The 24,128-nt window shown below is 31.5% G+C and overlaps 1 long non-coding RNA gene across 4 annotated transcripts in view; it reads left to right on the plus strand.

Annotated features, from left to right (window-relative positions):
* The window catches only part of LOC127710688 (uncharacterized), a 38,042-nt gene extending 20,394 nt beyond the window's left edge, over window positions 1-17,648 (plus strand). The window contains exons 1-8 of one of the 4 annotated variants that reach the window (XR_007986280.1): window positions 3,021-3,567; window positions 5,053-5,112; window positions 6,726-7,031; window positions 8,775-8,822; window positions 10,838-11,116; window positions 13,074-14,504; window positions 15,132-15,174; window positions 16,602-17,648. This is a non-coding gene — a long non-coding RNA (uncharacterized LOC127710688). The other 3 variants (XR_007986278.1, XR_007986279.1, XR_007986277.1) reach the window with 3 other exon arrangements.
* Window positions 17,649-24,128: the final 6,480 nt, after the last annotated feature.

Consider the following 24,128-nt stretch of genomic DNA (forward strand, 5'->3'; position numbering starts at 1 on the left):
AATTTAGGTTTCTGTGACCGTCGGTAGTCTTTTTTGTTGGAATCACGTCTTCCTCCACCAACAAAACAGAGCACCACGATTTATCTGAGATATTGTTGAAAGTGGCGTTAAGCTTTCATAAAAAGAAATTAATTTTGTTATCTTTGTGTCAGGGGGATATATTGAAAGCGGAATATTCAGTTTCACCTGTTGCAAGGCTTGCTTAATTATTTGCTGGGCAAATATTTTTCGACTTTATTCATTTTGTTTTGCCGAATATTCAATGTAGCTTGCCACCGCTTTTGTGCAATAGTCTATATCGCGACGAGCTAGTATATCTAAAGTTGCACTTAATTAAACTCTGATGCAAAGATGGGTCGCAGAAATGATGAGCAAAAGAAAATTTGGACTGTTCGTCAACGAGACTGCAACCCGACGACATAAATAATCAACATACATCTAGAGGTCACCATACAATCATCAACAATATACAAAAAAGCGCATTGAACACAGGTAAAGACGCTTGCGAAGAGAAAACTATTAAAAATAAAACTTTTGTTAATGCGAGCTCCCCACAATCCAGAGGGTATATCAGGTGTCATAGAGGTGTAAGAATATCCTACTTCGCATGCGCTACAGTCGTACTGGCCTGAGTTCAACGTTGACAATCATGGCAATAGTTAGTAGTTAGTAATTATAAAAATCTGAAGGATAAATGAATACTCAAAGAAAAATATGAAATAAAAGAACTTTGAGAACCAAGGAAACTATTTTTATTCTCGTCTATCCTCTTTATTGGAAATATTAAAATGGTATCTAGCTGTGACGATTGTACAAAATTATATCTAAATATAAAATGCATGATGTAATTATAATAATACTTGGGTTTCACAAAATTACATCCTCTTTCCGTTTTACTTATTATAATATCCGACATCATTTATCATGTAAAATGAATACAGACTAACAGACATATATGTTAATGAATGCACACATTTTTTTTGTTTTAATATGTATAATTTCTTAATAAATTTTACTACTAAGTTATTGACTAACAATCTTAATCTTTGGATTCTTCTACTTCTACAAAAAGTAATAAAACATAACAACTCAAGTATCAAGTATGTAATTTTTAATGGTTGAGTCATGCTGGAAGTGGAAGGTCTTTTCTTGAAGAGACCGGATCAAATGTAACGAGAATATTCAAATGAACTACACTTTATTTGATCGGACATTTCCAAGTCGGTTTTTTTGCAACAACATTATCCATATATTCAATAGGTGATTTGTTTCCTTCTGATTATTGATTATGATACTTAATCATGCATATGGAACTGCGTATAATTTTGATTAATGATAAGGAAGGATACATATATAGAATAATTGAAACTCATGGCGCTACATAATTTGTCATTTATAATTGTTGCATACTAAAAACCGGTATACACGGAAAAATATATATTTACAAACCCAGAATTAGAATGTGTCTAATGACACTGTTGAAAAAGGCAGTAATTTTTAATTAGTAGCCTGTAATGGCAGCAATTGTTGATGCAAACATCTTAAATCTATTTAAACACTTTTAAAATATTTGAAACTTTTAGTAGCGAGAGCTATTGCCTTCTGTTGACGTCGGATCCGTTATAAAGTTGTCTGCTAATGTTTTCAAAAACCTTCTCCTCTAAAGCCCTGGCTTTTCAATTTTTATGTTTGAGCTTTCCTGTTGAGTTTAAACCGGAAACGCACTTTGGACGCACACAATATATAAAGGTAAATTTTCATTTAGTACCGATAAACGCAACATTCAAATATATTACTAGAGTGTTGATTGATAATTTCAAAGAAAGAGTTTATGAAAAAGACCAATATTTGTTTTTGAATCGTGTCTTTAATTAGGACCTCTTTAAAAACGTAACCGTCATAATTAGAATACGTATTGTAATAAGATTTAAATAAGTACAGTCAAACTTCCAAACCAAATCTTTGTATCTATGAAAGCATTTTGTAAAGGTTTCGGCACAACTTTGCGAAACATTTGATTTTTTTATGCACTCAAACTTCGTTTTCGATTTGAATTTCCAACTATTTTGCTTCGAGCGCCAATGATGAACCCTATATATAGACGAACGAGATGCGCCAAAAACTACTTCAATTTTTTAGACCATAATGCAGCATCGAATTTGAATATTATACACTTATTAGCTGGTTATGAGGGAAATATCAAGTTTGTTGTCTCTGAGAAACCAACTTTTCCCCGCATACCCAGTCATTAAAGTTTTATTCAACCCAACAAGACAGCTTTCAAAGAAATCTACATACACCACCTGACAAAGAAAAAGTAAAATATGTCACATTTTACATAAATATGCAAATGATGTACACGCTATATATGTATTTTTGTCCATGTGTTATTTGTAGATATTTGGTTCGCTGCAATCAAACCAGATATCTTTGTGTTAAAAGAGTGTTTCTGCTTTTACGATAGCTTAAGGGTTCCTATTAGTTTAAGCCGAGTTAAATGCCATCACTTTAGGTATGATATGCATATTTGCAACAACAAGCTTTGATAACACAGCGTGTATAAACTGGACGTTCAAACACTCAAAATTACTTCAATCTTATTCTTTTTCACGATCAGCACAAGTTGACACCATTTCATCGTTTAGTGTTCCTGTCAGGTGCAAAAACAACCCTCAATGAGAAAACTATCGTCCATACAAGGGTAAAACTATATGGCCACGACGACTAAGTGTCGGGACCATATAGTTTTACCCTTTTCCGTCATTCCGTCATTCCGCAACGAACAATTGTACGGACTTTTTTTTCTAGACGCTTTCACAGATTGAACTGATATTGAGTATGTGAGTCTTCTATGATGAATTACAGATCGAGTTTACGTTTGGTTCCGCTCCGTTGATTTTTGCCGAAATTACGGCTTTGGACTTTGAAAATTTCGTAAATATAACAGCTAAACGGACCTTTTTCCAAACGCTTTCACTTATTGAGCTTATTTTAGTTTACATTTGAGTCTACTATGATGTATTTCAGACCGAGTTTACGTTTAGTTCTGCTCCGCTGGATTTTAAACCTTTCATTTCAAATTCCAACTCCATTAATGATTTCAAGCTATTTGACATGTCATGTCATGTAATTTTTCCTGATAAATTATTTTCAAAAGGGTTTCTTCTTTCACAGATGGTTTGCATTTTGTTCGAAAAGCACAAAATCGAAAAAAAAGTATTTGCTTTGTTTGCTCCAGAGAAGCACGATACCTTTTCTGGTAAAGAATTTACTCTTTTAATCCCAAATGGACTAATATCATCATGAGTCGCTAATTAGGAAATTACATTTTGTACTTAAATATCTAATTTGTTATATAATATCCTGTTATCAAGAATTCAAGTGATTTATTTGTGATTTTTTTGGGGGAATTTCCGATAAATCTCCAACGACAATATTCTATATTGTGCACAATACAATAGGGAAATACAACTGTCATGAATTGGGTATTTGTACTTTATTCAAAGTTAGAATAAATTCTGATATATTTTCGCAATAGAAGGACTTTATAGACATCATATCAAATCGGTGAGAATGAATAATTCATATTTTCATCGGACAGTTTTAATAATTTTGAACTCATGAACTTTTTCCATAAAATTGAATGACATGTGCTTGCAACCAATTATTTAAGCTGTGATAATTGTTACACATGTCGTTATTTTGCATGATGTTACAAATAAGGTATGCTATCTGTAATTATTCCAACACAATTATACCGTTGAAACTTTACGTTTGCCGTAATTGAAATGCCAAAATACTGCGCTGTTAACCATTTTTTACTGTTTTGTTTAAGTTTGACCCTTTCTAGCCATCTTGTTAATCAATTTTCGAAAATTGGTGAATTATTTATATAGGACAAGACACAAAAGTTGAACAAATTCGCATTATTTTCTTACTCGCGGAAGTCGAGTAAATAAACCGTTCGCAAAAATAAGTTGGTTTTATAGTATGTGTAAAATTCAATAGTCTCATTGTTGCTGTCTGTCGTATTTATTTTTCGTTTGATGTTTGACCATGATCAGACCAATGGTTTTCAATTTTGAATCACTCCACCTTTTGTAACATTATATATGTCCCATAAAATCATTTACAATATCTATAGCAAATTACGGTAAGGGACCAAGACCCTCCTGATTTTAAAATACTTTCCAAGCAATATTACAAAAGAAAAGTGCAAGTGGAAAATAGGAAGGAAAAGGTACCCTAATAATAAAAGAAAAGAAAAAAAAAACAGAAGTGAAAAAAAAAAAAAAAACACTTGGAGAAAAAAAAACGGAATTAAAAAACCAACAAAAATGACACACAAATGTTGAAGTTCAGAAAAAAACTACTGGGAAAAACCCATAAAACCTGTGGTGAACATAAGTGCTCCGGAAAAGTCATAATTTCTGTTCTATTGTTTGAATCGTCTTGATAATCTTGGCAAGTTAAATTTCACAGATAAGTTGAACTCGGTCACTCGGTGTCACTGGAAAAAGGGGAACTTTAGTGTGACAGAGACTAGTGTATGATATCAAGAACACTCTATGAAACAGATGTTAAATAACAGTCAGGCAAATCATGACGACGATCGTAAAATTTTCGAAATGGAGACATAATGTATACTGCATTGTTGTCAATAATAATATTTACTTATTTGAATATAAGTCAAATAAACTGAATAAAAGATTTTTACATGAAGAGATTACCTACCGATTTAGAAAAATGCATGGTAAAATTATAATTTTCCAACATTAAAAAATAGCATCCTAAAATGTAAATGTGCCTTCTTTCAAATACGATTTTATTTACTTTTTAATTTGATTTCATCGGTAATTCTTACATCATCATTATTAAATGGTCCTTTCATCTAAAACCATTAGCAGTGGTTGACAATGAATTATTTTGAAAGCTTCCACATTAAGTAAACATATAATTAATATTATAGGTAATGATCATAATTAATTGAAAATTTGTATACAAAAACACTATATATCATAACCAATAGAGATATGATATCCGTATTTTCAGATATTTGCAACATGTGGAATCAAGAAATTATATTGTACATTTATTCTGCCTTTCTTGCTGGTGAGTGGACGATTATTTTCATTTTTATTAATTTACACTTATTTAAAACATAATAATAAAACAACAGGTTGTATACCTATTTAAAAGAAAATTGAAATGAAAGTTTTATTCTTATTGTTATGTTTCGTTCTTTCGGATTTTCCTGATTATAATTTACGCACCAAAGGTTACATTTAAAATTGAAACATTTTCCTTATATCTTTATTATGGTTGAATACAGAAATTATAGTCATTATTTTATAAAAAGTAAAATAACACGTTAATACATGCAGCAGCGTTATATTAAAATTGAGTCAGAAGAATCCAAAGCAACATTGAAAACTCGAGATAAGCTGCCAACTGCTTGTCAATAAGACCTCAAAACGCCTCACAGAGAAACAAATAAGTCATACGAAACACGAACCAAACCTTCAAAAGTGGGTTTAATTTCAGGTGAGCACATCCTGCTCCACTAGTGGCAACTATCGTGTTGCTCATTGTTAATACTAATTAGTTGGACACATTTCATTCAGTGATATCACAATCGGCGAAAGAAGAACAGGATTGTAGAAAGGTCTGTTGAAACATAACTTATGCAATTTCGGACACAAATATCCTATGACAGTCAACCAACTCATGATGGCGTTCGTAAAACGTTTAAAAGAATGTCCTCAACTTGACCAATTGGAAATCTTTTGTTCAATACATGCACTGTTCCCTACAACCCTCTATCATGAAAATCATGATAGGACTAAAAAGGTCAGGAATATCGGATCAACTGAAAGATATATACTCCATATTTGCAGTCGCTGCTTGAATTCTGGCACATAAAAAACGGAGAATTCACAATTGGAAAGCTGACATAAACCCCTTTGTTGGACATTTTAGATCTCATTATCAATGTCGAGACGCAAGGCAAGTTATGATACCGACTAAACTGTATATGTGGTAACTTTTATTTTAATTTTGATGAGATACATACGTTCAACATAGTCACTTATGTTTGAATTATTTAGTGAGAGAACATCATCTATATAGTAAAATTTATAGTTACAGAACGGTAATTTTCAAGATTATATCAATATCATTTATTCAATACTTTTCTTTTCTTTTGAATTTGCTTTGCTTTTCTGTAAACAAAATATATAACTACACTGAACGTAGTAATATCATTGCTAAGCGATTGCAGAATGTATGCTTTTGAATTGCCCTAAGGATCCTATCATTTTGTTTTATTTAAGACATGTTTTGATTTAAGAAGTTTTCGCGCACCCACCTATACAAAACCCTGATATGTATGAACAGTGATAAATATATTTCATACATTCTTCGGACAAAATTTCACAATTTGTTTCATGTTATTTTTTTTTTTTTTTAAATATCTACCAATCATGATAAAAGAAATCACAGTTGGTTAGTGTAGGGATTTAAAAATATGTTGGGATAATTTTACAATTATAAGCTACTACATTGGTAGATGGTATGTTTGTTTTGTCATGACTCCTACAAGGTGTCATGAAGTACCAAAACAGGTAGAAACGTAAACCCCCTACAGGAGTTTGCATACAAGTGCTGCATCCAAAATATTAAAGCAATTTTAAATTATGAAAAAAGTAAGTGTTCTATTTTTTAAGGTTTAGGAGTTTCTATTGAGCTATATGTGACACTAGGCTCAACAGCAGAATTAAACTGTCCATTCAAGAAAACCACAGATGCTATAATATGGAGAGGGCCGCAACAACTCTCTACCTATGCCATTAACAACAAAGTTAACATTGACATCCCTCATTCAAGTAGAATAAAGATATCTGGCAATTTTACAGCCGGTGAATACATTTTAAAGCTACATAACTTCACAAAAGATAACGAAGGAACTTATCAATGTGATACCATTAACAACAACACGGCAGTGAAGTTCAAGATCGTAATGAAAATAGCAGGTATATTGCTTTAAACATTCGCTAAGCATAATTTCAGATCATTAGACATTGAGAGTAAATATTACTCTATTTATTATTAAGATTGATGAATGCTTACGCTTATTCATTACAATTTTTTCTATTATTCGTTCGAATGATGCTCATTTTTATGTCAGCCTATTAATTTTTAATTACGACAATTACAGTGCATATCTGGCCGATGTTCAAATGTCATAAATTTATTACAAACAAATTAAATTGAAAAACCAAGAGGGTTCTAAAAAGAGCGAGATCACATGCATCGACAATTTAAGCAACTAGTGCTATGCATACATCGTCCACGATGCGAATATATATCCAGTCAAAATATCTGGAATAGGCGTTTGTCGGTATTTAAAAATCAGATGATCTTTGTGGTATTTACATATGTGAATGTGTCCCATTTTCAATTTAGAAATTTAAAGAAACTAAGGTTCAAACTCTGTCAGGCAAAATGGAGCTATTTTGGATTTGTTTATAATTTTTAGGTTCTTTTTGGTCATATAGCTCTTTACCTGTTTCGGTTCTTATACATCATTGGCTTTCAAATATTTGGCTTTGAGATTTCTTAAACATAATAAATAAATACTGACAAATTGGTGCTGAACAAATTAAAAATTAAAAACATCTTCTGTAAAAGTTTTGTAAAAACATATAGAAATAGAAGAAACCAACAGGACGCAAACGTTTTTGAAGGACTCCAAGTCCATAAAAAACTGACAAAATCATTATAAAAATTTATCAATCAACGAAACGTATGGAAAACTACGGTCATATTCCTACCTGGGTACAGACATTTGTCGAAAGAAAATGTGATGAATTGAACCTGGGTTTTAAAAGAATAGCAACTTTATAACTTTATGAAGTCATTCGCTCCTAATCTAAAAAGGTTCAATTGTTGAGGATAGCAATTTCGATTATATATCATATGCTATTGTGATTAATATATTTAATCTTAAAACATATTATTGAATTGTATTGGTAAGCCTTAAACAATCATATTGAATGCAGTTTATTTAAAGTTTGTAATCCCAAACAATAATATGCTTTTCCTTATTGAGTTAAGGCAACTCATCCAATTTAGAAAAAAGCAACAGTTTAAAGTAGAGATGTCAGCGATTGCTCGAGTATTCGCTCGGTAGTACCGCGTAAAGAATACCAAAACGATACTCGACTAATCAGTTTCCTGTTAGAATATTGCTGTCTTCTTCATATAAAATTGATCTTCTTGAGTGCCTCTTTAGGAAAATTAAATAGGCACCATTAATTAATTAACTAGTATATAAAATACATTTTGTTTCGAATGTGCTCAATTGCCATTTAAAATGCAACCGAAAATACGTAGGCTATACATAGGCTAACACTTTAAACTAAACATGTCTTAGCCATTCTGTCACATCCGTACCGTCAGAAAAATTATTTTCGTCTGCAAGACTGTAATTTATCAAGTTTCAAAATCGACTTTCCCCATTATAGTTGGCAAGGAAATGTTTCCAAATAACATAAATTTGTTGCATTCTATGGTAACCCTCAATGAATAGTTGAACTTATGTCTTTGTAAACAGTAAATGTGTTTTCATAACGATTACCAAATACTGTTGTTTGATATGGTTTTCCTCTGTAATAGTTTTTAAAATGTTCATTAAATTATATTGCTTAGATATTTGTTTTTTAAACCAAATTAGAACTTATAATAGGTAATGAACTATTAATTCTTTGTTCCAGATACTTATATAGATGGTGTTTCGTCAGTTGAACAACACACCACAGAATGTAAGATACGTATGGCTGCGTGTAATAGATATATTTCCTAGCGAATACTAAAGTACCGTCCGATCAACAACGAGCACTCGATGAGAAATTGTTTACCGAGTTGATACGCTTGTTTAAAGCGCTATTTACACTAACAGCGAAAAATGCGTGTTATAGATATATTTCCTAGCGTGTATTAAAGAACCGCCCTATCAACAACGAGCACTCGACGAGTAATTGTTCACCAAGTTGACATCGTGTGTTTAAAGCGTTATTTACACTAACAGCAAAAAATGTACACCAATTTGGGTTATATGGCGTAAAGATTATCACATAGACTGCATATGTTTTCATCAAAATCCACCTTTTAACGCAATGCTTATCTTTAAATAAAAAATATCAATGATGTAAAACATATTATTTTTTAATTCAATCAACAATTCTCATGTTATTTGTGTATCCTTATATTACAACTCATCAACAGATATGTCTCTATACTTCTTATCTTACAACCACCATTCAAACTCTTGATTGATGTGATAATTACACTGACATCGTGTTCACACTATGAAATCTGCTGCGGACCGAAACCGGGATAATTAATCCGAACTAATTACCCCAGATCACACACAATGAAAAATTAACCCTGTTTGGGATTTTCCCTCTCCACAAAAAATAAAAATGTAGGTACCAAAATTGTATCCCGCATCTGTCTACTGTATATATTTACATTGTTATTAATCACAGTTGCATTACTTCAATGTGTGAAATTCGTCACGGCACTTTTGATCGACTGCTTCGGGGGAATTCCACATTAGCCACTTTCCGTGTTTTCAAAGAAAATCATTTTATTCAAATTGCACTTATTTTATGCGACTGTCATACAAGTGAGAGGTTTATCTAGCTTTAAAACCAGGTTTAATCCACCATTTTCAACATAAGAAAATGCCTGTACCAAGTCAGGAATATGACAGTTGTAATCCATTCGTTTGATGTGTTTGAGCTTTTGATTTTGCCATTTGATTAGAATCAAGATTGCTAATTTCGTTAATATGCTTGGTAACATCATAAACAAAATTGTCATTTCCATTTTCAAAATTTACGTCTTATCAATTGACGACATCACTTTAATGATATATCACACAAGACGTTACCATATAAACCTGTCTGAATCTTATGCATCTGATGTATACTATACGTCTAAGTCGGTATATTAATCATTATCGTATTATTGATCCATTTCTTGCCATGAACAACTCTATTGAATCCACTGATCAAGTGTGTTGAAGACCGTACTGTGACCTATAATGGTTTACTTTTATAAATTTTGACTTGGATGGAGAGTTGTCTCATTGGCACTCATACCACATCTTCTTATATCTATATATGTTGTGATGTTTCACTATTGTTTCGGATAAGAGAAAAGGCTGGCAACTATGAAAACGTTTAAACCCGCTGCATTTGTTTGCACCTGTTCTAAGTCAAGAACCTGATGTTCAGTAGTTATCATTTGCTGATGTGGTTCACAAGTATTTCTCGTTTCTCGTTTTTTTATATAGATTAGACCGTTGGTTTTCCCATTTGAATGGTTTGATACTAGTCATTTTTGGGGCCCTTTATAGCTTACTCTTTGGTGTGAGCCAATGATTCGTGTTGAAGACCGTACTTTGACCAATAATGTTTTTTTCACAAATTGTGAATTGAATGGTGAGTTGTCTAATTGGCACTCATACCACATCTTCTAATATATATAAACAATTCACATAAAAATTGTCAACGACGCAAAGTCCAGTACAAATATTTTTCTTCAGAAAAGATATCATAAACACAACCAACAACAACCGAAATAAATCTATATCTTTATATTTAACTATTTAATTATGCATACAAGAAATATTACATACAGCAGTTAAATTATTATAATATGTGATAGGTAAGTGCTTTAAAGATACTAAATATCTTTACATATTATAGATTATTTATTTTTAATAAATGACATGTATTTTATTAGATAACTTAAGTTTTTAATTTTTCAGTTCCAGATGTTAGAATAGAGAATAGAAATATCTTTTGTGACATGTGTTCAACAATCAATCTAACATGCCAGACAACTTCGGATATAGCTTTGATATTTGAAAGTATCTGGGTTCATACCTATAACAACGTCATTATCGACAAAATGGCTGGTCAAGTAATTGGCACATTTTCAGTAGTTTCTATACCATTTTGCGCCTTAAAGGATTCTGGAAATTAATCTTGTTATTGGTTCAATAAAACAGCAGAATATTTTGCTCAAACAACAGTACATGTAAGAAGTAAGTATGTGTTTAAAAAAAGAGTAACATACTAGTTGTTAATATCACACTAAAATATACTCTTGTGTAAATTGCTTTGAACATGAAAAACTTCAAACTAGGTATTTGATGGCATTGACTGGGTAAGCATGCATCACCCGACATACGAATCTACACTATCAAAATGTCATCATCTTGAAAAGCGCACAATTGAGAGAAAAATAAACGCGGTAAAAATTACAGATCAGACAATTATTCTGGCATTCAAAGACCTCAGAGTGGAAAAAATATTCTGTAAGTTGATATACAAACATATCATATCGGTTAAATAGATAAGTGACGGCGAACGTAAAACTTGTGGAGTATCAATTTCAGCCATTCCGTGTCACCTATCAAGATACAAACGTTCCAGTTTCTGTGTTGTCTTAATTTCAATTTCACTGAGATATATGAGATGCAAGCACGCACCGAAATGTGTGGTATTAAATGAAAGTGAATTTAACATTATTTAAGCACTTTGCAAGATTGTTTTTCTTTGGCTTTGAAAAGGTGTTGTATAATACTGATTAATATGAGTCCTCAAATAAGTCGGGCAATAAGGATGCACTATTACTACCCATTGGTTTACTAACTGTGAACTGAAATATAAATCCAACAAACAAAAAAACTGATACTTCAGTATTCTCAAATAAAATGTTACATAACTCTTTTAAAAGGTTAAAAATAAGACCATCAATAGGGATTAAGCCATGACAAAATTAATAACTAATGATGACAATTACATTTTCTGCAAATAATAGTCACAAGTAAAGATTTACAAATAAGTTCAAATGCTTAATTAATTTAAAGCTTCTTTTGTTTTTGCTTAAAATACAAAAAAGATTCAAAATCGACATTAACGACCAATAACTCCTTTAAATGACACCTGCCATGTTATTTCATCGTAGATCCGGTCTTGTTGATCTTTTGTGCTATTTAAATTTCAAACTATTGGAATGACAGTTTTTACAATTTTGTTTCATTTTTGCATAGATCAAAATTGTAAGTAGAAAACAATGATTAACAAAAACCGGTCAACAAAAAAGATTTGAGTCATTAATCATAATTTGTCTAAAAATTTGAAGAGGGTCTGTTGTTGAAATGCATATAGACCTAGGTGATCAATACAGGCTCTTTTAAACCTCTAGATTGTATTAAGTCAGTTTGTTACAAAGAAAGATTTTATAAACTACAACAACAAAACTGGATCTTCAATTTCCATTTTTGTAAAAAAAGGTCCGTTCAATGAGACAATACAATCGATCTTCCAGAAAACTAAATTTCTTAAATACTCAACATCTCATTGATACCGTTGGTTGAATATAGCTCTCACAGAACTTCTGACGGCCATTTTATACAGTAGAAGTATTAGTGGTACGAATTTGATAACTATTTTTAGTCGAAGATCATGACGACCCTGATGTTTAATGTTCTTTATTTGGATTTTTGTGAAGTTGAGGTATCCAGATATTTATTCTCCCTTTTTATTTTATATAAAAAAATAGACTGGGTATATATTGGATTTCAGTTTGTTATGAAATCCGAGGTCTTCAGTTAGTCATTCAAATATAATGATCTTTGCATATAAAACAATATTGGCACGAATATGACAGTTGTTTTCCATTTGTTTGATGTGATTGACCCTTTGATTTTGCTTTTTGATAAGGGGCTTTCCGTTTTAATTTTTCCTTTTTTGTTAGAGGGTTTTTCTACTCGAATACAAAAGATGAGCCGCTAAGAAAGGGTAGAACACCAATAATTCCGGGCTTCCTGAAACATGTGAAAGGACAGGAAACCATTATGCGCTTTTGTATGTCTTTATCTTATCAAATAAAAAGTCCAGTTTTGGTACATGCCATCATGACTATTTGTCAAGCTTATTACTAGCATTGTGTGTCTTAATTATATATTTGAAATGTATTTTTTATTTTTCATTAAGGCCGACCTGTTTTCACTGAAAAGAAAGTAATGAATCACGGGAACAACATATTTTTGGAAGTAAAGTTTTATTCTGATCCGAAACCTGATATGGTTTTTTGGTATTACAATGACAACAACATAACATCTGAAGATAAGTATGAAAGACTTGTGGAAACTACCACTATAAAGCTCACTATTAAAAAACAAAATATAACGGCCAATGGGTTTGTTGCCATATTGATTATAAAAAACTTCACAGCATCTGATATAGCTGTGTATAGATGTTGCGTCAAAAATGCAATAGACGTCATTGATGTTCACTTTAACAAGTACACAATAGTTGAAGTCTTGCCGGAAAGAAATGGGAACGAAACACACGCGATGACAGGTTAGTTTAAACATTCAAATGATGTTTTCGTAATAGAAAATATTGAAAATACAAAAATAAAGGAATGTGATAAGGCAATAATTCGTATTTCAGATGATGTATTGTTTTTCTAAAAGTGGATATAAAACATAAGCATGGAAATGTAGGACACGGTTAATACTTCCGGCATTCTAAGAAAACCTAGAAAAAAGTAAAATCACAAAAATACTGAACTCCGAGGAAAATTCAAAACGGAAAGTTATGGTTATTGCTAACTTTTCGACCATTTATATCCATTCAATATCCTCTCCTTTCAATTTTATGATCAGAACTTACACATGTTATTATACTGCTATACAAGCAAAATTCAAAATGTTGTAGTACCAATGCAAGTGCGTCAATAAAAAGTCATCGTATACGATTTCAATGTCACTTTCAGTAGCAAGTGTCTACACAAAGATCGTGTCAATACTAGAAATACTAATAAAAGTTAGATCGTCATTTGTAGGTATGTCAGGTCTGTGACAATAAACAAATAAAAGAAACAAAGAAAACTTGAACTTCTATTATTCAATCTACAAAATTAAGACGACGTTATTATTTGGACAGTTGTTTATTGAAATATTGAATTTTAATCGCCATATTCTTCTTTTCGCAAAATGTGAAAATGGCGACCGCCAGCGGAAACCTTGATCTTATACGATTCCAATGTCACTGTCAGTAGCAAGTGTCTACACTAGGATCTACACTATACTAGAAATACTAAAGTCAGATCGTCATTTGTGGATATGTCAGGTCTGTGACAATAAACAAACGAAAAAAGGAAAATGTACAAACATGTAGTCCGTTGTTGTTGACTTCTTCATTTTTAAATATGGAAATGTAAAACAAAAAACACTTGAATTAATATTATTCAATCAACAACATTCATATAATGTTTAATGTACATATATTTTGTTTTAGAACTAAACGTTATTATTTGGACAGTTGTTTATACTGCTATCAGTAGTGCCGTAGCTCTTTTAGCAGTGATCACAGTCATGATTGTTCGAAGAGGACAAACAGTAAAGATAAACCAAACAAGTAATGTATTGATGACCTTTACTTTAACAAAGATTAAGAAGATACCATTTGGAAATCATAATTCAAATAATAACGGACAACAGCATGGACGAAAATAAAAACTAGGAAAGGACAAATAACAATAATGAACATCACATAAAAAACTAAAGACTAAGCAAACGCGGTGTGAACTCAGGTGCTCCATAAATGTAAGATGGGTTCTGCTCAAATGTGCATTAATGTGACAGCCATTGTGTTGCTGAAGCAAGTGAAAATCCGGTTATAAATCGTTTTAGGTAGTGTCACAACTCAATGCTGAAAGACTTTCTGTCGTTGAAGTAAGGGATTATTATTTGTGTTGCTTTGCTTAATGTTTTATTTTATTTCAAATAAGATACATTTGGTAAATGTTTATCTGTTTTATGTATTCCAACCGTTTGCTGATGTAAATGATAACAGGAATCATAACTTTGATTTTAACAAAAACGCGTTATTTTTTACCTCAAATGAACGTCTAGTTTTAAAATGAATACATTATATTTTGCCATGCAAATGTTTTGCGTAGTTTTTGGTGAAATTTCTAGTATACGGTCATTGAATTTCGTGTAAAATAAATTGAAAAATATCTTTATCTTTGTTTTATTGTAGTGATAGTAAATGATACCAGAATGCAACAGGTCAATGCAAGATTGTAAGTAGTTATAAATGGTGTATGATCAATGTTTTCTACGTTAAATATTAACTTGTCTTAAAAGCGAAACCTTCAAGAATTGCTCTCCCCCGTAATGTATAAAAATAAACATGCAAATTTTGAAAAGATTTCTTTCGCGGTATTTTAATGAAACAGTTAAGGGATAATTTATTCAGTAACGCTCATAAATTCTTTATTACATTTTTTTTCTCAATTATTTCTTTTTCGATCAGATTTTTCAACATTTAACCGGCAATGTAAGTTATTTGAAGATCCAAAACCTTGTACAAATAGTGAAGAGCCTTAAAGTTAAAAAAAGCCAAACCCGGAAAAGGAATTATAGCTATACACTAGATAGATACCTATTCAAAATCATTTAATCATAGAAACATATTTATCTGTTATCTTTTAATAATTATGCAGGCTAAACCTGTTTCAGCACTTGTAGGCCGGTGGCCGAAATCCAAAAAAGTATAATCTGTTCCTTTCCTTTCTATAAACATATTTAAAAATTACACTTAGTCCATTTGCCTATCATTTGTAAAGATAAACATTATTTGGAATATCAGTTTATTATGCAAATGATATACGCGTTTAAACTTGTTGCATTTTTAACAACTGTTTGATAACGGGTATTTACATGTCAAAAAAACTTTAATTTTTAAAATTATTTCAAGATACAAACGCCCAAATACGAAATTTCAAGCAACAAATCCAAGACTGAATGTTCAATTTTTCGGAATATTTCGGAAATCATTTGTATGTTAAAATTCTAAACAGCAAATTTCTCCCCAAATCTAATTTCGAATTAAACATGCAGCAAGTTTACCCCACAAAAACGGGTAATCATATCCTTTACACATGTGGCACTCGTCGTGTTGTTGGTGATACGTCTTGTTCGGTACGTCACATTCGGGAAAAGGGATAACACGAGTGTAGTAAAGGCGATTGAAACATATCAGTAGTCATATGTTTAAAACAAAAACGACAATTTTTTAGGGAAACTGAGCGTAGTTGGCATATCGATGCTTCGGAATCTGCATATAGTAAGAAAAAAACTGTCGCCTCATCAAACAGCGCGTAGAAAAAATAACACTTTTAACATATTACGTCCAAGAAATAACAAAGTACTATCAAATTCTACGCAAGTGTTAAAAGTATGAATTATTCGAAATACTAAGGATTTTCTTATCCCAGGCATAGATAACCGTAGCCGTATTTGCACAACTTTTTGGAATTTTGAGTCATCAATGCTCTTCAAATTTGTACTTGTTTTTCTTTCTAACTATATTGATCTGAGCGTCACTGATGAGTCTTATGTAGACGAAACGCGCGTCTGGCGTATTAAATTTTAAGCCTGGTACCTTTGATAACTATTTTCTGATATATAAGACGTGTCTTAATATCTACAATTTCTTTCTCTTCAGAAGTCTTGAGCAACGAAGTACATCACATGACAGTATCAATTCCAATCGGGAATATGAGGATATTGATAGTGTAATTTCAAATACAGATAACCACCACAACATACTAGTAGACACTTCGTACGTTAATGAAATAATGAATGATAGTTTACACGAATATTACAATGAAATATCTAATGAGTATGTTGATCTGAATACTAATAGGGAACTACACACTTATTGGACATATGATGGAGAATATCAATATTTATAGTTACATGTATGTCGTAATTCAAATGTTCAAATACTTAAAACATATTTGATATATGTTTCCTGAAATGAAACCTTGTAATTTTCAGGTATTTTGTGAAAGATCAAACAATATTAATTAAAATTTTATGAATAACATTAACAGTACCGGTTATACTACACCTGATGCGCATTTTGACAATAAATGTCTCTTTAGTGATGCTTAAGATTAATATATTTGAAAAATCAAAACCTTATGAAATAATTCTGGGTTGAGTGTAACTTACGTATTAAGGGGGCTCGAGGGTACAAATCCATTAAAAAAAAGAAGGATTTCGCTATTTTTTTCTATAAATGAACTTTATCATATAGTTTACAGAAAAATAAAATAAAAAAATGGGGTCACCATTCATCTAAGCTCACAATCTGACTTCAAAAGAAGCATGCATTTTTGTTAAGGTATTTTTTTCCTGTTGAACTAATAGGAGAAATAGAGGTAATATCGAAATTAAAAAGAACTAAATTACAGAAATCGCTTACTTATATTTTACAATTGTTTAGTTTAAGTACAGCTTATTTGAAAAAAAAAATATAGGTCACCGATGAGTTAAGAAAGATATTTCAATTTTTAATGCAAAAATTGGCTTTTTTGCACAAAGGGAGATAACTTGGAGCTTTTTCAATGATATAAACATTTCAAAAGTCATCTGGGGCCAAACCGAATTGATTTTTGAGGTTGATTTTTTGTATAATAAATAAAGACAAACTTGCATCTAACATAATTCAAATATTTTCGACACATTTTTTTTTTTGGGGGGGGGGGGGGGGGGGGGGGGAGAAATGAACTGTGTACTATTGAAGTTTATTTCTGTCTTTACTGTTATTAATCACAGGTAATGCAGGAATACTATTTGATTAGGAGTTCAGTGTACAATTCTCATTGTTGCTAAATTTTACAAATTTATTCATGTAAAGTGGTTGACTCCTTTATATAATGATTATTTCTCGGCTGGGTTGATTTGAATTTCACAAAATTTGTAGTGGCGCATACGATTTCGACGTACGTAGTGTATTTGAAATACAAAATAACTTGTGTAGCTGCAAATGAGACAACAATAACGTTTAGTTCTGATATGTTGGGGAGCAATGATCTTACATTGACATGTATGCAATGAAGGCTTGTTGTTTTTTTTTTAAATAAAGAAAAGGATCTTCATAAACATTTAATGCAAAGGTTAAAAACAATGTTTTGCCAAAAATGTTACTTGTCTCTTCACCAATATGTTTATCTTTTAAAATACAAAAGGAAGTAATAGGAGTTATCCCTGATGACAAAGAATGGAACGTGATTTGATGATGCAATTCCGTATTTAAGTTAAAAGTAATATTATACATGTTATAAGGGTATGTCATGTGCTATTTCTGTTTACAACGGTTAATAAATGAATTATTTCAAAAACACATTTGCTACACCGGAGTTTTGAAGTCCACTTAGATTGAAACAGCCCTGGACGTGACTGTCTTATTGAGTAACTTTGAAAGTCACAAATAGATTCATATCACAAATGAAAACTTCTCTACCTATTTTGTTTTTTTTTATGGTAAGCGGAAGAAAAAAAACCCAATTAATATGTAATGCTAAACTGTGAAATTGATTTAGTTGTATGTTAAACACCTTTTGAATCGTCTCTTTTTTACCATAGTTTTAAATTGTTATGCTTTAAAATAACGATATTCAAATGGCCAATACATTTAAATTGATGGTATCTAACTAACTAGCTTATCTATCCCGTCAAATATGCTGGACGCCCGAATTCATTATTAAATATTCAACATATAGTAAATATTTCATATATTGTTTAGTAAACTACTATACATTTCATTCACTGATTATTTACAAAAAGAAAACTAAAGAAAGCTCCTCTCCGTACCAAAGGTAATGACACACTGAGAATAAAACACAGAGAAAAAAAAGCCATATAATAAATGATGGTCATAAAAGCTCTAGAAACCTGTGTTCTCTGGCAGAAATACCTTTCTACAGTCTGTCTTATAGCGACACCATCAGATATTGCGTTGATAATGCACTATCATTCTCAATCAACATATACTAGCCCGTCAACTATGCTGGACAATGAAATCTATTATTAATAGTCATTTGAAATTGAAATTCAGATATAAGAAATAGTCTTTGCCTTCAGCTTTGTGATGATTAATCTTTTTTAAAAATGTAATTTTGATGTGAACGCTTAACAGAACGGCTACAAAGTCCAATACAATTATATGTATACCTTCTCCCTGTAATGTTTTTGATTGGACAATTCCTTCTTAATAAACTGTTAATACAGACATTTTCCCACTATATTAGCTTTGTTATATTAAAGCGAATATAAAAAAAGGACGGCTACAAAGGCAAATACAATTATATGTATGCCTTCTACCTGTAATCGTTTTGATTACAAAACAATCCTGATTGGACAATTCCTTCTTAACAAACCGTTAATACAGACATATTGTTTGTATCGTTAGATGAAAACGGGGACAATACATGTATTTACACTATTAACGACCGACAGATCTATACCATTCGTACATGTACACCACGTACGCTTTCCATAATCAATATAGGTAGTAAAGTCTTTGAATGTTGTTTTTGGCGAGACTTTTATTTATTCTGGTTTTTTTGTATTTCATTCATAAAATTGTTTTATCGTAAAGGATAGTTTACAATCATAAACAACATATCCAAATCTTCGTATTGTCAAGGAAGTGTAGTAACATGAACATACTGACGATTAGTGTCAAATTACAATTTTTAACACTTAATTTTTTTTACGACCAAGCAGCCTTGAATCATTCAAACCATATATGTAAATAAAGGAAAACAATAGCAATCCAATGAGACTTAAAACGAAAAGATATACAGCTGTATCGTGCAAGCTCTTTAAAGTCATAAATAACTTGCACATAACAGTTGTTTGGTTGGGTTGTAGTTGTTAAGTATTAAATTTTCCAGTTAGTGTTTTGTAAACTGTCGTTAATACAAATTATATGCGTCGTGTTTTGATTCAGCCACAGTTCTTTTTTCTATGCCTGAAACAGATTTCTATTGACAAATTGGTATTTTTTTCCTTTTCTTAATTTGAAATTTTGTCAGAATGGTTAATAGATTGATTTTGCCTTTTTCTTAATATAAAAAAGAAGATGTGGTATGATTGCCAATGAATAAATTCTTCACAAGAGGCCACATGATACAGAAAATAACAACTATTGGTCACCATATGGCCTTTAACAATGAGCAAAACCCATACTACATAAACAGACATAGATAGCAAGTTCAAAGCAAAAACAACTAACAAAAAAAGCATGCATCTAAGAATAAACTGTCAATCAGTTCACATCCAAAATCCAATGGATTTAGTGTTAAGATGTCACAAACAGTCAGAGAAACCCATGACCTAGTGTAATGCTAAGACACAGGTATCGACAGATTGTATAGCCCTGAATTTGCATATGTATATAAGAGTTATATTTAGTTTGCTTTCAATTTACTGATAACAAAATCAATATTAATACCAATAAAACAATAATCAAAGATATTATTACATTATTGAATTGGTAACCTTTTAGAATGAGTTTATTTAAAGGATCGATAAGTTTATCAGGATCGTTTCTAAACTTCCGGGCACGGTAAACAACATCTCTGTAAAAATTAGGATGTGCTATCCCATTTGAAATAAGGTTTTTTACAGGTACAACAAAACGTCAAAACCAAATCTTTATATATATCTATGGAAGAATTTAGTAAAGGATTTAAGTAATTTGTTGTAAAGAAATCCCTGACTTAATAATTTACCGGTAATACATAGATTACATTCATTAAAATCCAAAACTTCACAACAGACTCGGGTATAGCGAACGAGTTGGGATATATAAACACCGTAAGATGGTGCCAAAGGAACATCACCATCCAAAAAATTGGAAATTAACAACAAGGAACGAAAATTGTCCCCTTTGTCGTAAAATTTAGTGTGGAGTTACCCGTGTAAATAGATATAAGAAGGTGTGATATGAGTGCCAATGAGACAACTCTCCAGCCAAGTTACAATTTGTAAAAGTAAACCATTATATGTCAAAGTACGGCCTTCAACACGGAGCCTTGTCTCAAGTCGAACAGCAAGCTATAAAAGGCCATAAAAATTACTAGTGAAAACCAGAAACGAGAAACACTTATGAAACAAACAAAAAAACGACAACTACTAAACATCAGGTTCCTGAAATATCTAAATCTAGGAAAGGACAGTTATGACCGCTTATTTTTTGTTCATTTTAAGTGAGTTCTTCTGGGTAAATTTCGGCAGTATATTAACAAAATTCTTGATTATTTAACGAAAAAACTATCATCAAGATAACAGAAAGTGTTGTTGAATTAATAATTTAAATGCGGGTCTTTACTGAGTTTGGCCATAAATTGTAATTCATAACAATACAAGAACAAGTCTGCTATTAAAGGGGTGTAATTAGTGCTTATAGGAATACCTACAACCTGTCGATACACTTTGTTGCCGAAAGGAACATAAATATTACCAAGGAAAAAATTAACAGCTTCAATCATCTCATAACACCGCCAATAAGTATATCTAGCACATTTTCCTTTCTTATTAGAGAAGAAGGCTACATAAGTTGCAGCAAATGTTGAGTAGGTAAGCAATACATGGGGACCTTTAAATGTTCAGAAGAGACCTTAAGCTGTGATGTGGTTATGATATGTTTGTTTACTATATGACTCTCTGTAGAGCGCACGGACTTGAATGTAGATGAATTCAAAATTTCATTCTTAGAACGTGTAGTATTTATGTCATATCACCACCACATTGTTGGCTGCTTTATCAGCCGGTACAAACACAAACCGCTTTGAAAGTTCTTGAATTTTATTTCTTTTTCTAGAAATAAGCGTATTATGTACTCTTTTATTTATTTCAGAGTTATTCTAAAAATGTGATATCTACAACAACATTCATACAACATTCATACAACATTCATACATTTATTTAAATAAGAACCAATTTCCCCGTGTAACCATTTTTTACAAAACGATGATAGGGTGTCTTTTGTGACACTTGTTCCTATCTATTTTAGACTGAGAACAATATTTTGTTCCTTTATTCAAAAAGCTTTTAACCTCTCTGTCATGAACGATATTGAGGTCCCCCGTAATAGCATAGAGATACTATCTAAAATTCGACGATTCACAGTTTCAATTTAGAGAAGTATTATTTTCTACATTGACGTCTGATGTTACTGATGTATAATTTAAAATGAAACTTCTGCTTCTAACGCCACTTTATTTGAAACCCATGAAATATTGTGTTGATACAGGTGTTATGTGTTGATACAGGTGTTACACTTCACCGTTCAATATATACATGAAGATAAAACAATATGAAAAAACAACTTTATGACCTATTAGAAGTGTCAGTATTAAAATCAGGATATTTTATGAAAACTAGAAGAAATAATCACTGCTGGGATAGCTAAACTTTAAGATTATAAAGATTGTAGAATTAATTCACAAGGAGGAGGAACTGAGTTAATAAATGATGTTATACACATTTGATCATTCTGAATACTAGTAATTTGTAATGTGTTTGAAAATGCATTTAAATACAACAGAAAATACATACAAAATTCTAACAAAACCGAAACAGTATGTCAGTTTTTAAGGACTTTCACTTTTTTTACTTGGAGTGCATTTTTTTAAATACTTTTTATATGATAAGTTAGTGTTCTAAAGCTACTATGCAAATACACATGTGTGGCTACGATGACAAATCGATGATCGCCAAGTTGGTTACTTATTTCTTATTCCTTTTTCGTAACTTATTCCTTATTCGTTACATATTCCTTATTTTTTATAATCGTTACTTATTCCTTATTCGTTACTTTTTCATTATTCCTTATTTCTTAATCGTTACTTTTTCATTATTCCTTATTCCTTATTCCTTATTCGTTACTTATTCGATTTAATATGTTTCCCCCATTTAAGGCTTTATTTATTTTCTTATCTCTGGTAATAGTTATTGGTTTATCGAGGTGAAATTACCCTTTTAGGTATCCGTTTTTGCGCTCGACTGTTCCCCAGTTACTTATTCGCTACTTATATGCTTCTGCGATTTTTATACGTTGCACTTTTGTATTGCTTTATTTTAGTGTCTCTGGTGTTGGTTCTTGGTTTGAAGAAGTGAAATTACCCTATTAAAGCATGTGTACCCGTTTCGGCGCTGTACTATACCCTATTACATTTTGCTACTTATTTGATCCTTATTCGATTTGTATACGTTGCACCATTTTACTGCGTTATTTTTATATTTCTAGTGTTGGGTCTTGGTTCAAAGATGTTTAATTACACTATTTGCGCGAGTGTACCGTTTCTGCGCTCGACTGTACCTTGTTAATTATTCGCTTTATATACGTTGAATCTTTTAAATGCTTTCTTTTTTTTTATTTCTTTGTCTCTGGTCTTAGTTCGTGGTTCGTAGTGTTAAAATTACCCCCATTTGCGCATGTCTACCCCTTTCTGCGCTGTAATAAAACTTGTTATTTATTCGCTACTTATTTGAGCTTTATTCGATTTTGATACGTTTTGTCTATTTACTGTTTTATTTTCGTGTTTGGTTCTTGGTTCGCAGAGTTGAAATTACACTATGAACGCGTGTGTACAGTTACTGCGCTCGACTTATATCTTGTTTCTTTTTCGTTCCTTATTCGCTTTTTATATGTTGCATGTATTTAATTCTCTCTTATCTTTTATTTCTTTGTCTCTGGTGTTAGTTCGTGGTTTGCAGGAGCAAACTTACCCTATTAGCGCGTATGAACCTGTTTCAGCGCTCGACTGATACCCTGTTACTTATTCGTTTCTTATTTACTTTTTAAACGTTGCATATTTTTAATGCTTTCTTTTCTTGTTTCTGATGTAAGCTGTGGGTTTGTTCATGGAAAATAACCCCATTAGCGCGTATGTACCCGTTTACTCACTCAACTGATACCCTGTTACTTATTCGTTACTTAACCGTTTATAATACGTTTCTGATACCTAATACCTTTTAAAAAAATCTTTTCGTTTTTTTTTTGTCTCTGGTGTTAGATATGGGTTTTTCGAGGTGAAAAAAAAAACTATTAGCGCGTATGTACCAGTTTCAGCGCTCGACTCATACCTTGTTACTTATTTGCTACTTATTTGTTCAATATTCTCTTTTAATACGTTGCATCATTTGAATGCTTTCTTTTCTCTTTTTTCTTTCT

The sequence above is a fragment of the Mytilus californianus genome, unplaced genomic scaffold (assembly GCF_021869535.1).
Source record: "Mytilus californianus isolate M0D057914Y unplaced genomic scaffold, xbMytCali1.0.p SCAF_8, whole genome shotgun sequence".
NCBI classification, from domain to species: Eukaryota; Metazoa; Mollusca; class Bivalvia; order Mytilida; family Mytilidae; genus Mytilus; species Mytilus californianus.